Consider the following 15,739-nt stretch of genomic DNA (forward strand, 5'->3'; position numbering starts at 1 on the left):
TATTTCTTGAATTGCTTTCTGTTCTAGTTGCCTTTCTTCAGTCTGAGAGGAATGCTTCAGTCTCTGTTCGATTTCTTCCATCTCCCTGTTTAAATTATTTCTTCTTTGTATGGAGAGTCGTGTCTGCTTAAGCATTTTCGTTAATTTCTTCCTTCTTTTGTAATGTCGTCTGCGTTCTCTTTCTACATTTGACCTCTTTCTAGCTTTCCTCAAAGAAACATGTTTCAGACAGACTTCATATGCTTCAGAATTCAATTTTTCTATTCCTTGTGTAGGATTTTTATTTCTTAGAACATTTTCCCATTGAATGTTTGTAAATTCCCTGTTTATTTTCTCCCATTCTATCCTTTTATTATTAAAATTTAATTTATTGAATACCCCTTCTCGCTTGTTGTTTCTCTTGGGCCTACTACCGTTATTAATGTTAGTTTGCACTTCAATGATCTTGTGGTCCGAGTACGTAGTGTCTGAGACAGTAATGTCTCTGATTAGCTCCTCATTGTTCATGAATATCAGGTCCAGCGTGTTTTCGTTCCTAATTAGTTCTGTAATCTGCTGACTGAGCGAGAATTGGTCACATAATCTCATTAGTTCTCTGACCTGTGGTTGGTTATTTCCAGGTTGATTTCCTGCTATAATGTTATTGCGACTAATGCTGCATCAAGGAATCGATTTTCACTAGCTATCTTCTCTAAATTCACTATGATAGTTCACCACGAGATGTGATCAATGTCTTGCAATACAATGCCACTGTTCGATTTACACTGTCCCGATCCCCACTGCACAGTACACCCGCTCACTTGACCCTATTGTTCCCTCGGTATACGCGGACCGTTGCCCCTATACGTCTGCTCCCTATCAAGGCTGACCCAAGACTTGGGTCAGCCTTGTGTGTATTCACCTAGTTGTCTTTGCGGGGGTTGAGCTTTGCTCCTTCGGCCCGCCTCTCAACTGTCAATCAACTGTTTACTAACTACTTTTTTTTCCACACCACACACCCCAGGAAGCAGCCCGTGACAGCTGACTAACTCTCAAGTACCTATTTACTGCTAGGTAACAGGGGCATTCAGGGTGAAAGAAACTTTGCCCATTTGTTTCTGCCTCGTGCGGGAATCGAACCCGCGCCACAGAATTACGAGTCCTGCACGCTATCCACCAGGCTACGATAGCTACACACGCTACACACACACACGCGTGTGTGTGTGTGTGTGTGTGTGTGTGTGTGTGTGTGTGTGTGTGTGTGTGTCTATGTTTACTCACCTAGTTGTACTCACCTAGTTGTGCTTGCGGGGGTTGAGCTCTGGCTCTTTGGTCCCGCCTCTCAACTGTCAATCAACAGGTGTACAGGTTCCTGAACCTATTGGGCTCTATCATATCTACACTTGAAACTGTGTATGGAGTCAGCCTCCACCACATCACTTCCTAATGCATTCCATTTGTCAACCACTCTGACACTAAAAAAGTTCTTTCTAATATCTCTGTGGCTCATTTGGGCACTCAGTTTCCACCTGTGTCCCCTAGTGCGTATGCCCCTTGGGTTAAACAGTCTGTCTTTATCAACCCTGTCGATTCCCTTGAGGATCTTGAATGTGGTGATCATGTCCTCCCTAACTCTTCTGTCTTCCAACGAAGTGAGGTTTAATTCCCGTAGTCTCTCCTCGTAGCTCATACCTCTCAGCTCCTCGGGTACTAGTCTGGTGACAAACCTTTGAACCTTTTCCATTTTAGTCTTATGCTTGACTAGATATGGACTCCATGCTGGTGCCGCATACTCCAGGATTGGTCTGACATATGTGGTATATAATGTTCTGAAAGATTCCTTACACAAGTTTCTAAAGGCCGTTCTTATGTTAGCCAACCTGGCATATGCTGCTGCTGTTTTCCTCTTGATATGAGCTTCAGGGGACAGGTTTGGCGTGATATCAACCCCCAGGTCTTTCTCTCTCTCGGACTCTTGAAGTGTTTCATTTCCCAAGTAATACCTTGTAGCTGGTCTCCTGCTTCCTACCCCTATCTTCATTACATTACATTTGCTTGGATTAAACTCTAACAGCCATTTGTTCGACCATTCCTGCAGCTTGTCTAGGTCTTCTTGAAGCCTCAAGCTGTCCTCTTATGTCTTAATCCTTCTCAAAATTTTGGCGTCGTCAGCAAACATTGAGAGGAATGAGTCTATACCCTCTGGGAGATCATTTACGTATATCAGAAACAGGATAGGTCCAAGTACAGAGCCCTGTGGGACTCCACTGGTGACTTCACGCTAGTCTGAGGTCTCACTCCTCACTATAACTCTCTGCTTCCTATTGTTTAGGTACTCCCTTATCCACTGGAGCTCCCTACCAGTTACTCCTGCCTGTTTCTCCAGCTTATGCATCAACCTTTTATGGAGTACTGTGTCAAAGGCTTTCCGACAGTCCAAAAAAATGCAGTCCGCCCACCCTTCTCTTTCTTGTTTATTCTTTGTCACCTGATCGTAGAATTCTATCAATCCTGTAAGGCAAGATGTGTGTGTGTGTGTGTGTGTGTGTGTGTGTGTGTGTGTGTGTGTGTGTGTGTGTGTGTGTGTGTGTGTGTGTGTGTGTGTGTGTGTGTGTGTGTGTGTGTGTGTGTGTGTGTGTGTGTGTGTGTGTGTGTGTGTGTGTGTGTGTGTGTGTGTGAGTGTGAGTATGTGAGTATTCATACGTCACTCAAATCCGACAAAAGAAATCTTTGAACCATTCAAGAGCTTTTGTTGTTGTTTAAGATTTAGGTACTGGGAACAAAAGTTCCAAGCAGCAAGTTCCTAGCACTGTACTGCACACCTTATGAACTAGCTGTCACTAGGGTCTTTCCTAATGCAGCGGTACAATATCTCTAGCATACTACAAATCAAACTATACAGAATGGTGGTTTCACAATAATAAATTATTGGATGAGGAATCAATATTAGGGCCAACATATAGCATTAGTCAATGTCTTCAAATATCACCACATAAATGGCATGCAAAAAATCACCCTACCACCTGTTCCACAAAAATAGTGTACATCGGTAGTCTGATCCAAAACACATCATCAAAATTACATTCTACAAATCTTCACTACACACTGTATCACTGTAGCATACTTCACTACACACTGTCTTTGTAACTGTAACATTTTCACTGTAGCCAATCTTCGTTACACTATCTTCATCACTGTAATCATCATCACTACACACTGTCATCATTGTAACCATCTTTGCCAAACAGTCATTATCAGTGTACCCATCTTCACTATATACGACCATCTTCATGAAACCACCTTACCTACACACAACCTTCAATATTGTAGTCGTATAGACATCTACACTACACACTTTCATCATTATTACTGCATCACTACAACATCTACAGCATCATCATCATCATCATCCTCACCATCTCTCTCTATATCGCCGTCTATATTCTCCTTCTCCACCTTCGTCACTCTCCATCACTTTCCGTAAATTTCTCCGCCATTGTTCTCCTTCTTGAACCTTTCACAATCTACCTTGCCCTTCACCACCTTCCCTGCTCTTCCATACCTTCCCTGCTCTTCCATACCTTCCCTGCTCTTCCATACTTTCCCTGCTCTTCCTTACCTTCCCTGCTCTTCCATACTTTCCCTGCTCTTCCATACCTTCCCTGCTCTTCCATACTTTCCCTGCTCTTCCATACCTTCCCTGCTCTTCCATACCTTCCCTGCTCTTCCATACCTTCCCTGCTCTTCCATACCTTCCCTGCTCTTCCATACTTTCCCTGCTCTTCCATACCTTCCCTGCTCTTCCATACTTTCCCTGCTCTTCCATACCTTCCCTGCTCTTCCATACCTTCCCTGCTCTTCCATACCTTGCCTGCTCTTCCATACCTTCCCTGCTCTTCCATACCTTCCCTGCTCTTCCATACCTTCCCTGCTCTTCCTTACCTTCCCTGCTCTTCCATACTTTCCCTGCTCTTCCATACCTTCCCTGCTCTTCCTTACCTTCCCTGCTCTTCCATACCTTCCCTGCTCTTCCATACTTTCCCTGCTCTTCCATACCTTCCCTGCTCTTCCATACCTTCCCTGCTCTTCCATACCTTCCCTGCTCTTCCATACCTTCCCTGCTCTTCCATACTTTCCCTGCTCTTCCATACCTTCCCTGCTCTTCCATACCTTCCCTGCTCTTCCATACCTTCCCTGCTCTTCCTTACCTTCCCTGCTCTTCCATACTTTCCCTGCTCTTCCATACCTTCCCTGCTCTTCCATACCTTCCCTGCTCTTCCATACCTTCCCTGCTCTTCCATACCTTCCCTGCTCTTCCTTACCTTCCCTGCTCTTCCATACTTTCCCTGCTCTTCCATACCTTCCCTGCTCTTCCTTACCTTCCCTGCTCTTCCATACCTTCCCTGCTCTTCCATACTTTCCCTGCTCTTCCATACCTTCCCTGCTCTTCCATACCTTCCCTGCTCTTCCATACCTTCCCTGCTCTTCCATACCTTCCCTGCTCTTCCATACCTTCCCTGCTCTTCCATACCTTCCCTGCTCTTCCATACCTTCCCTGCTCTTCCATACCTTCCCTGCTCTTCCATACTTTCCCTGCTCTTCCATACCTTCCCTGCTCTTCCATACCTTCCCTGCTCTTCCATACCTTCCCTGCTCTTCCATACCTTCCCTGCTCTTCCTTACCTTCCCTGCTCTTCCATACCTTCCCTGCTCTTCCATACTTTCCCTGCTCTTCCATACCTTCCCTGCTCTTCCATACTTTCCCTGCTCTTCCATACCTTCCCTGCTCTTCCATACCTTCCCTGCTCTTCCATACCTTCCCTGTTCTTCCATACCTTCCCTGCTCTTCCATATCTTCCCTTCCTCACTATATGCATCGTCTAATTGCAGTCTCCTAATAAATACAAACTGTCATTTAGTCATCTTGCTAAAATATAACATGTTGGATGATTCTTAGTTACAATGGTCTTGTCCTTAGCTAGAAGGGGTTAGGAAGGTGAAGGGTAGGGAAGGTGGTGAAGGGTAAGGAAGGTGGTGAAGGGTAGGGAAGGTGGTGAAGGGCAGGGAGGGTGGTAAAGGGTAGGGAAGGTGGTGAAGGGTAGGGAAGGTGCTGAAGGGTAGGGAAGGTGCTGACGGGTAAGGAAGGTGGTGAAGGGTAGGGAAGGTGGTGAAGGGTAGGGAAGGTGGTGAAGGGTAGGGAAGGTGGTGAAGGGTAGGGAGGGTGGTAAAGGGTAGGGAGGGTGGTGAAGGGTAGGGAAGGTGGTGAAGGGTAGGGAATGTGGTGAAGGGTAGGGAAGGTGGAGAAGGGTAGGGAAGGTGGTGAAGGGTAGGGAGGGTGGTGAAGGGTAGGGAAGGTGGTAAAGGGTAGGGAAGGTGGTGAAGGGTAGGGAATGTGGTGAAGGGTAGGGAAGGTGGTGAAGGGTAGGGAAGGTGGTGAAGGGTAGGGAAGGTGGTGAAGGGTAGGGAAGGTGGTGAAGGGTAGGGAAGGTGGTGAAGGGTAGGGAAGGTGGTGAAGGGTAGGGAAGGTGGTGAAGGGTAGGGAAGGTGGTGAAGGGTAGGGAAGGAGGTGAAGGGTAGGGAAGGTGGTGAAGGGTAGGGAAGGTGGTGAAGGGTAGGGAAGGTGGTGAAGGGTAGGGAAGGTAGTGAGTCCGGCACCCCAAGCAACGCTGGGTACCCTTTATATTACATCAATAATTACCACAAGAAGGCCTCAATCCAGGGAGACTGGGTAGCGTGATACATAATTAATCAAAAGGTACCAAGTCGAAAGACCATATAATCTACATAACTGTATACATATAGACTTACATATATGCATACAATGATCACAGCCTCTCTCTCTCTCTTTCTCTCTCTCTCTCTCTCTCTCTCTCTCTCTCTCTCTCTCTCTCTCTCTCTCTCTCTCTCTCTCTCTCTCTCTCTCTCTCTCTCTCTCTCTCTCTCTCTCTCTCTCTCTCTCTCTCTCTCTCTTTCTCTCTCTCTCTCTCTCTCTCTCTCTCTCTCTCTCTCTCTCTCTCTCTCTCTCTCTCTCTCTCTCTCTCTCTCTCTCTCTCTCTCTCTCTCTCTTACACACACACTCACACACACACACACACACACACGCACACACACACACACACACACACACACACACACACACACACACACACACAAACACACATACACACACACACACACACACACACACACACACACACACACACACACACACACACACACACACACACACACACACACACACACACACACACACACACACACACACACACAAGTTACTTGAATTCTACGACCAGGCAACAAAAATAAGGCAAGAAAGAGAAGGGTGGGCAGACTGCATATTTTTGGATTGTCAGAATGCCTTTGATACAGTGCCACACAAGAAGCTAGTGCGAAAGTTGGAGATGCAGGCTGGAGTGAAAGAAAAGGTACTCCGGTGGATAGAGGAGTACCTAAGCAACAGGAGACAACGAGTCTGTGTGAGGGGTGAGGTCTCAGATTGGCGAGACGTCACAAGTGGAGTCCCACAGGGGTCAGTCCTTGGACTTATACTGTTTCCGGTATATGTAAATGATCTCCCAGAGGGTATAGATTCGTTCCTCTCAATGTTTGCCGACGATGCAAAAATTATGAGGAGGATTGAAACAGAGGATGATAGTAGGAGGCTGCAAGATGACCTGGATAGACTGAGTGAATGGTTCAACAAATGGCTGTTGAAGTTCAACCCGAGTAAATGCAAAGTAATGAAACTAGGCCGTGGAAACAGGAGGCCAGGCACAGGATACAGAATAGGAGATGAAGTACTTAATGAAACAGACAGAGAGAAAGATCTAGGAGTTGATATCACAACAAACCTGTCTCCTGAAGCCCACATAAAGAGAATAACGTCTGCGGCATATGCGAGGCTGGCTAACATCAGAACGGTGTTCAGGAACCTGTGTAAGGAATCATTCAGAATCTTGTACACCACATATGTAAGACCAATCCTGGAGTATGCGACCCCAGCATGGAGCCCGTACCTTGTCAAGCACAAGACGAAGCTGGAAAAAGTCCAAAGGTATGCTACTAGACTAGTCCCAGAATTAAGAGCTATGAGTTATGAGTAAAGGCTGCGGGAAATGCACCTTACGACACTGGAAGACAGAAGAGTAAGTGGGACCTGATCACAACCTACAAAATCCTCAGGGGAATCGACCGGGTTAGCAAGGATGAACTATTCAACACTGGAGGGACGCGAACAAGGGGACACAGGTGGAAGCTGAGTACCCAAATGAGCCACAGAGACGTTAGAAAGAACTTTTTCAGTGTCAGAGTAGTTAGTAAATGGAATGCACTAGGAAGTGATGTGGTGGAGGCTGACTCCATACACAGTTTCAAATGTAGATATGATAGAGCCCAGTAGGCTCAGGAATCTGTACACCAGTTGATTGACGGTTGAGAGGCGGGACCAAAGAGCCAGAGCTCAACCCCCGCAAGCACAATTAGGTGAGTACACACACACACACACACACACACACACACACACACACACACAAAGGGGGTAGGGGGCCTCGTAGCCTGGTGGATTGCGCGCAGGACTCGTAATTCTGTGGCGCAGGTTCGATTCCCGCACGAGGCAGAAACAAATGGGCAAAGTTTCTTTCACCCTAAGTGCCCCTGTTACCTAGCAGTAAATAGGTACCTGGGAGTTAGTCAGCTGTCACGGGCTGCTTCCTGGGGTGTGTGTGTGTGTGTGTGGCGTGGGGAAAAAAAAGTAGTTAGTAAACAGTTGATTGACAGTTGAGAGGCGGGCCGAAAGAGCAAAGCTCAACCCCCGCAAAAACACAACTAGTAAACACACACACACACACACACACACACACACACACACACACACACACACACACACACACACACACACACACACACACACACACACACACACACTGGTGAAGTAACCAGTGGAGCCCTACAGGACTCTGTACTCGGTCCTATCCTGTTTTGATATGCGTAAATGATCTCCCAGAGGGTATAGACTCATTCCTCTCAATGTTTGCTGACGATGCCAAAATTATGAGAAGGATTAAGACAGAGAAAAACTATTTGAGGCTTCATGAAGACCTAGAAAAACTGAAGGAATGGTCGAAACACCTTACCACTTAATGGTTGTTAGAGTTTAACCCAAGCAAATGTAATATAATGAAGATAGGTGTAGGGCGCAGGAGGCCAGATACAAGGTAACATTTGGGAGATGAAGTTCTTCAAGAGTCTGAGGGAGAGAGAGAGAGAGAGAGAGAGAGAGAGAGAGAGAGAGAGAGAGAGAGAGAGAGAGAGAGAGAGAGAGAGAGAGAGAGAGAGAGAGAGAGAGAGAGAGAGAGCGAGAGAGAGAGAGAGAGAGAGAGAGAGAGAGAGAGAGAGAGAGAGAGAGAGAGAGAGAGAGAGAGAGAGAGAGAGAGAGAGAGAGAGAGAGAGAGAGAGAGAGAGAGAGAGAGAGAGAGAGAGAGAGAGAGAGAGAGAGAGAGAGAGAGAGAGAGAGAGAGAGAGAGAGAGAGAGAGAGAGAGAGAGAGAGAGAGAGAGAGAGAGAGAGAGAGAGAGAGAGAGAGAGAGAGAGAGAAAGAAAGAGAGAGAGAGACTTGGGGATTGATATCACGCCTGACCTGCCCCCTGAAGCCCATCAAGAGGATAACATCAGCGACATATGCCAGGTTGACCAACATAAGATCGGCATATAGAAACTTGTGTAGGAATCATTCAAAATTTTTTATACCACATATGTCAGACCAATCCTGGAGTATGCAGCTCCAGCATGGAGTCTATATCTAGTCAAGCATAAGACTAAACTGGAGAAGGTTCAAAGGATAGCGACCAGACTAGTACCCGAGCTGAGAGGTATGAGCTACGAGCAGAGACTATGGTAATTAAACCTCACGTCGCTGGAAGACAGAAGAGTTAGGGGGGACATCATCATCACATACAAGATTCTCAAAGGAATTGATTGGGCAGATAAGGACATGCTATTTAACACACGGGGCACACGCACTGGTTGACACAGGTGTAAACTGAGTGCCCAAATGAGCCACAGAGATATTAGAGAGAATTTTTTTAGTGTTTAGAATTTTTTTTTAGTGGAGGGTGAGAGAGAGGGAGAACGAGGGAGAGCAAGGCTGAGCTTGATAGAGCAAGGGGTCGGTTGGCTGAGCGGACAACACGCGGGACTTGTGATCCTGTGGTCCTGGGTTCGATCCCAGACGCCGGCGAGAAACAATGGGCAGAGTTTCTTTCACCCTATGCCCCTGTTACCTAGCAGTAAATTAGGTACCTGGGTGTTAGTCAGCTGTCACGGGCTGCTTCCTGGGGGTGGAGGCCTGGTCGAGGACCGGGCCGCGGGGACACTAAAAAAGCCCCGAAATCATCTTAAGATAACCTCAAGATAAGCAAATCCAGTTAATAGATCATAATTGATGCCTATTATGGCCGTTGGCGTGGAGATCACGGGTCTGGATGCACCAATGAACGCTATCTTACCAATTTTTAATGTGAACCCTAATGTGAGAGAGAGAGAGAGGGAGAGGGAGAGGAAATGAAAAGATTGTGTGTGTGTGTGTACTCACCTAATTGTACTCACCTAATTGTGCTTGCGGGGGTTGAGCTTTGGCTCTTTCGTCCCGCCTCTCAACTGTCAATAAACTGGTGTATAGATTCCTGAGCCTACTGGGCTCTATTATATCTACATTTGAAACCGAGTATGGAGTCAGCCTCCTCCATATCACTTCCTAGTGCATTCCATTTATTAACTTCTCTGACACTGAAAAAAATTCTTTCTAACGTCTCTGTGGCTCATCTGGGTACTAAGTTTCCACCTGTGTCCCCGTGTTCGTGTCCCACCCGTCCTGAAGAGTTTGACTTTGTCCACCCTGTCAATTCCCCTGAGAATTTTGTAGGTGGTTATCGTGTCTCGTCTCCCCTTACTTACTCTTTTTTCCAGGGCTGTGAGGTTCAGCTACTTTAGCCTTTCCTCGTAGCTCATTCCTCTTAGTTCCTCTCATTCCTTGTGTGTGTGTGTGTGTGTGTGTGTGTGTGTGTGTGTGTGTGTGTGTGTGTGTGTGTGTGTGTGTGTGTGTGTGTGTGTGTGTGTGTGTGTGTGTGTGTGTGTACTCACCTAATTGTGCTTGCGGGGTTGAGCTCTGGCTCTTTGGTCCCGCCTCTCAACCATCAATCAACAGGTGTACAGGTTCCTGGGCCTATTGGGCTCTATCATATCTACACTTGAAACTGTGTATGGAGTCAGCCTCCACCACATCACTTCCTAATGCATTCCATTTGTCAACCACTCTGACACTAAAAAAGTTCTTTCTAATATCTCTGTGGCTCATTTGTGCACTCAGTTTCCACCTGTGTCCCCTAGTGCGTGTGTTAAATAACCTGTCTTTATCTACCCTATCAATTCCCTTGAGAATCTTGAATGTGGTGATTATGTCCCCCCCTAAATCTTCTGTCTTCCAACGAAGTGAGGTTAAATTCCCGCAGTCTCTCCTCGTAGCTCATACCTCTCAGCTCCTCGGGTACTAGTCTGGTGGCAAACATTTGAACCTTTTCCAGTTTGGTCTTATCCTTGACTAGATATGGACTCCATGCTGGGGCTGCATACTCCAGAATTGGCCTAACATATGTGGTATACAAAGTTCTGAATAATTCCTTACACAAGTTTCTGAATGCTGTTCTTATGTTGGCCAGCCTGGCATATGCCGCTGATGTTATTCTCTTGGAATGGGCTGCAGGAGATAGCTTTGGCGTGATATCAACCTCCAAGTCTTTTTCTTTCTCTGACTCTTGAAGTATTTCCTCTCCCAGATGGTTCCTTATATCTGGCCTCCTGCTCCCTACACCTATCTTCATTACATTTCATTTGCTTGGGGTAAACTCTAACAATCATTTGTTCGACCATTCCTTCAGCTTGTCTAGGTCTTCTTGAAGCCTCAAACAGTACTCTTCTGTTTTAATCCTTCTCATAATTTTAGCATCGTCCGCAAACATTGAGAGAAATGAATCGATACCCTCAGGGAGATCATTTACATATATCAGAAACAAGATAGGACCGAGTACAGAGCCCTGTGGGACTCCACTGGTGACTTCACTCCAATCTGAGGTCTCACTCGTCACCGTAACTCTCTGCTTCCTATTGCTTAGGTACTCCCTTATCCACTGGAACACCTTACCAGCTACACCTGCCTGTCTCCCCAGCTTATATACCAGCCTCTTATGTGGTACTGTGTCAAAGGCTTACAGACAATCCAAGAAAATATGGTCCGCCCAGCCTTCTCTTTCTTGCTTAATCTTTGTCACCTGATCGTTGAATTCCATTACGCCAGTCAGGCAAGATTTACCCTCCATGAATCCATGTTGGCGATTTGTCACGAAGTCCCTTCTCTCCACATGTGTTACCAGGTTTTTTCTCACGATCATCTCCATCACCTTGCATGGTATACAAGTCAAGGACACTGGCCTGTAGTTCAGTGCCTCTTGCCTGTCGCCCTTTTTGTATATTGGGACAACATTCGCCGTCTTCCATATTTCTGGTAGGTCTCCCGTCTCAAGTGACCTACTATACACTATGGAGGTTATCTTGAGATGATTTCGGGACTTTTTTTTAGTGTCCCCGCGGCCCTGTCCTTGACCAGGCCTCAACTCCCCAGGAAGCAGCCCGTGACAGCTGACTAACACCCAGGTACCTATTTTACTGCTAGGTAACAGGGGCATAGGGTGAAAGAAACTCTGTTCATTGTTTCTAGCCGGCGCTTGAGATCGAACACAGGACCACAGGATCACAAGTGCAGCATGCTGTACGCTCAGCCGACCGGCTCCCAGTAGAGTGGGAGTGAGGTGGGAGTGGGAGCCACTCTCCAAAAGCCTGGCTTTTGGAGAGTGGCAAGCAAAGTTCCTCTGCACACTCTTTCAGTACCCATGGTGAGATCCCGTCTGGACCAACAGCTTTTCTAACATCCAGATCCAGCAGATGTCTCTTGACCTCCTCACTTGTAATTTCGAACCCTTCCAAGGTCGCCTGGTTCACTTCCCTTTCTCCTAGCACAGTGACCTCACCTTGTTCTATTGTGAAGACCTCCTGGAACCTCTTGTAGAGTTCTTCACACACCTCTTTGTCATTCTCTGTATACCTATCCTCGCCTGTTCTAAGTTTCATTACCTGTTCTTTCACTGTTGCTTTCCTCCTGATGTGACTATGGAGTAGCTTTGGTTCGGTCTTGGCTTTGTTTGCTATACCATTTTCTTAATTTTTCTCTGCTTCTCTTCTCACCCTAACATACTCATTTCTGGTTCTCTGGTATCTCTCTCTCTCTCTCTCTGCTTTCTGGTGTTCTATTATTCCGGAAGTTCCTCCACGCTCTTATGTTCAGTCCCTTTGCTTCAATACATGCCCTATTATACCATGGATTCTTCTTTTGCTTCTCGGATTTTTCCCTTTGGGATGGGATGAACCTGTTTACTGCCTCCTGACACTTTTGGGTGACATAGTCCATCATATCTTGTACAGACTTATCTCCGAGGTCTGTATCCCAAGGTATTTCCCTTAGGAAACGTCTCATCTCCTCATAGTTCCCCTTTTGGAATGCCAGTCTTTTGTTTCCTAGTTCTTTTTTGGGGGAGATAATTCGTAGCTCTTCCAGGTACTCAAAGTTTAATACACTGTGGTCACTCATTCCCATGGGTTCTTCCATCTTAACTTCCCTTATATCCCACTCATTTAGGGTAAATATCAGATCGAGCATGGCTGGTTCATCTTCACCTCTCATTCTTGTTGGTTCCTTGATGTGCTGGCTTAGAAAGTGTCTTGTTGCCACGCCCAGCAGCTTAGCTCTCCATGTTTTTGGTCCTCCATGCGGATCTCTGTTCTCCCAGTCTATTTTCCCGTGGATGAAGTTTCACATGATTAATAGTCAGTATCCATTCTTGCTGGCAACAGAAGCTACTCTCTCTATTATGTTAATGGTGGCCATGTTGTTTCTATAATATTCCTGTTTGGGTCTTCTGGCATTTGGTGGTGGATTATATATGACTACGACTATAATTTTTTGTCCTCCAGTTGTTATGGTACCTGCTATGTAGTCACTGAAACCCCTCACAGCCCTGAATAACCATCTCCTCAAAGTCCCAGCCCTTTCTTACCAGCAGAGCACCACCACCTCTGCCTCTTCCTTCCCTCTCTTTCCCCATAACATAATATTCCAGTGGAACACTGCATTTGTTATGGTTTTCGTTAGCTTTGTTTCTGTGAGTGCTATTATGTCTGGGTTTTCCTCTAGTACCCATTCTCCAAGCTCATTTGCTTTATTTGTAATTCCATTTATGTTAGTGTACATTGGCCTAAGACTCACTTTCTTCTGTCCCTTCTCAAATCGCCTCCTTGGTGAGTATTCTGCTGGTGGAGGAAGCTTTTCCATGGATGTTAGGATTTGTGAGGTGGATAACAGGGTCTTAGAGGATACTGGGGTGAGAGGCAGGGGGTCAAGTGAAGGGGGAGTGACAGGAAGGGTATGGGATGAATGGGGAGGGAGAACTGGAAGGAATAGGGGGGGAGGGGGGACATGTCGGAAGGAGGGGAGGGGTAGAAGGGTGGGAATGGGTGTGGGGGGAGGGAGATTTGGCTGAGCATTTGAGTGGGGGCAGGGAGGGTTTGGGGTAGGGGGATTTCTATGCAGAGGAGGGTGGTGTGGTTGCCCTCCCCTCTGGTGTTACTGGGCAGCTGGTTGTGGGTTTTCCCCTCACCTCTGGGGATGATGTGATGGGAGCTGAGAGTTCCTGGTTTTCCCCTGTTGCCCTTCGCTTCTTCCATGCTTCTGCCGCCATGGCTCTTTCCTCCCTTGTCATGTCCTTCTGGAGGAATACTTTTTTTCATTCTCCCACCTGTTGCAAGTGGCTTTTCCTTGTTAGAATCAACTCCTATGTGTTCTCGTTTGAAAACACTATCTTTAACACACGGTCTCGGTCTTTGTTGTACCAACCTAGCCTGAAAACCTTCTCAATTCTACACTCGGCCCCTTCCATCCCTAGTGCCTTCAGTATTTCATTAACTGCTGCGTTGTCCTTATCATTCCACTCTGTCCTATTGGAGCCTTCCTGAGCTTTAATACCCACAGCTACCACTGATCTTCTTCTTTCCAGCACGTGGCTAGTGGTGCGTGCCGCTTCCTCTGAGTTGGCTGCTTTCATGGCTGCCTCCATCATTGTGGACAGCCTTCAGAGTTATTTTTTTATCATTTCTGCAAGTGTTGCCTTTATAGTAGCATTCTCTTCCAGCATACTATTTCCCCTTTTCCCTTGGATGATTTTCTGAGTCTCAGCATGAACACTGTTCTCTTTGAGGGTTCTAATCTCCTCTTTGGCTGCTGTCAGCTCTCTGTTCACGTTGCTTATTTCATTCTTCATTTCCAGCATCTTCCCTGCATCTCATTCTTGATATCCTCCAAAAGCTGGGCAAACATTTCCATCAATTCGTCACGTTTACTTTTCCCTGTTCCCCTGTTTCCTCTGGCCATCATGCTTGCCCCTTTTCTTGTTATGCTGTGATAGGATTTGTCAGGAGGAGGGCAAGGGGAGTGAGAGAGAGTGAAAGAGAGAGAGAGAGAGAGAGAGAGAGAGAGAGAGAGAGAGAGAGAGAGAGAGAGAGAGAGAGAGAGAGAGAGAGAGAGAGAGAGAGAGAGAGAGAGAGAGAGAGAGCGAGAGAGAGAGAGAGAGGGAGAGAGCAGGTGGGAGAGAGTGGGTGAGAGAGAAGGGTGAGAGAAAGGGGTGAGAGAGATGGGTGAGAGAGAGGGGTGAGAGAGAGGGGTGAGAGAGAGGGGAGAGAGAGAGGGGTGGAAGAGTGGGGTGAGAGAGGGGGTGAGAGTGGTGTGAGAGAGAGGGGTGAGAGAGGGGAGTGGAATATAGTGGAATAGTGGAGTGAATAGTGAATAACACACACTGACTTTGTGTGTTTGTGTGTGTCTGTGTGTGTGTGTGTGTGTGTGTGTGTGTGTGTGTGTGTGTGTGTGTGTGTGTGTGTGTGTGTGTGTGTGTGTGTGTGTGTGTGTGTGTGTGTGTGTGTGTGTGTGTGTGTTTGTGTTTGTAGAGGGGGGATGCGAGAGAAACCTGGGGGGTGGGAGGTGGCAGAGAAGGTCACTTCAGGTCAGGTGGTCAGAGGAAGTGAGAAAGAGGGGGGGGGTAATGCCTAGGGAGTGTGTGCGTGTGTGTGTACTTGCGTGAGTGTGGTTTTGGTGGGTTCCCAGTGAGCCCACACTGGTGGGTGGAGGGGTGAGGTGTTGTCTTCAGATTACAGCGGGGGGATTAGCGGATTTTCTGGGTTCCCAGGGTGCTCACAGTTCTGTCCTAGTTACCTGACTATAATATTGTTACCTAACAATACTGACGATTTTATTATTGACTGGAATGCCTTAGTTTTTGTGATATAATATTATATAAACCTTGCACACTGTTGAAGACTTAGAGATACACTTACCAGCCATCCCGCTGGTGCCTGGTTGATACCTGGTTGATGGGGTTCTGGAAGTTCCTCTACTCCCCATGCCCTCTGTATTCCCTCTATTTCAGCAATCTCTCCTGCTCTGATGGGGAAAGTGAGCACTGAGTACTCAAGACGGGACAACACAAGTGATTTGAAGAGTACAACCATTGTGATAGGGTCTCTGGACTTGAAGGTTCTCATAATCTTTCCTATCATTTTACTGGCTAACGCAATACTTGCTTGGTTATGCTTCCTAAACGTTAGGTCGT

Source organism: Procambarus clarkii, chromosome 14, assembly GCF_040958095.1.
Source record: "Procambarus clarkii isolate CNS0578487 chromosome 14, FALCON_Pclarkii_2.0, whole genome shotgun sequence".
Lineage (NCBI taxonomy): Eukaryota > Metazoa > Arthropoda > Malacostraca > Decapoda > Cambaridae > Procambarus > Procambarus clarkii.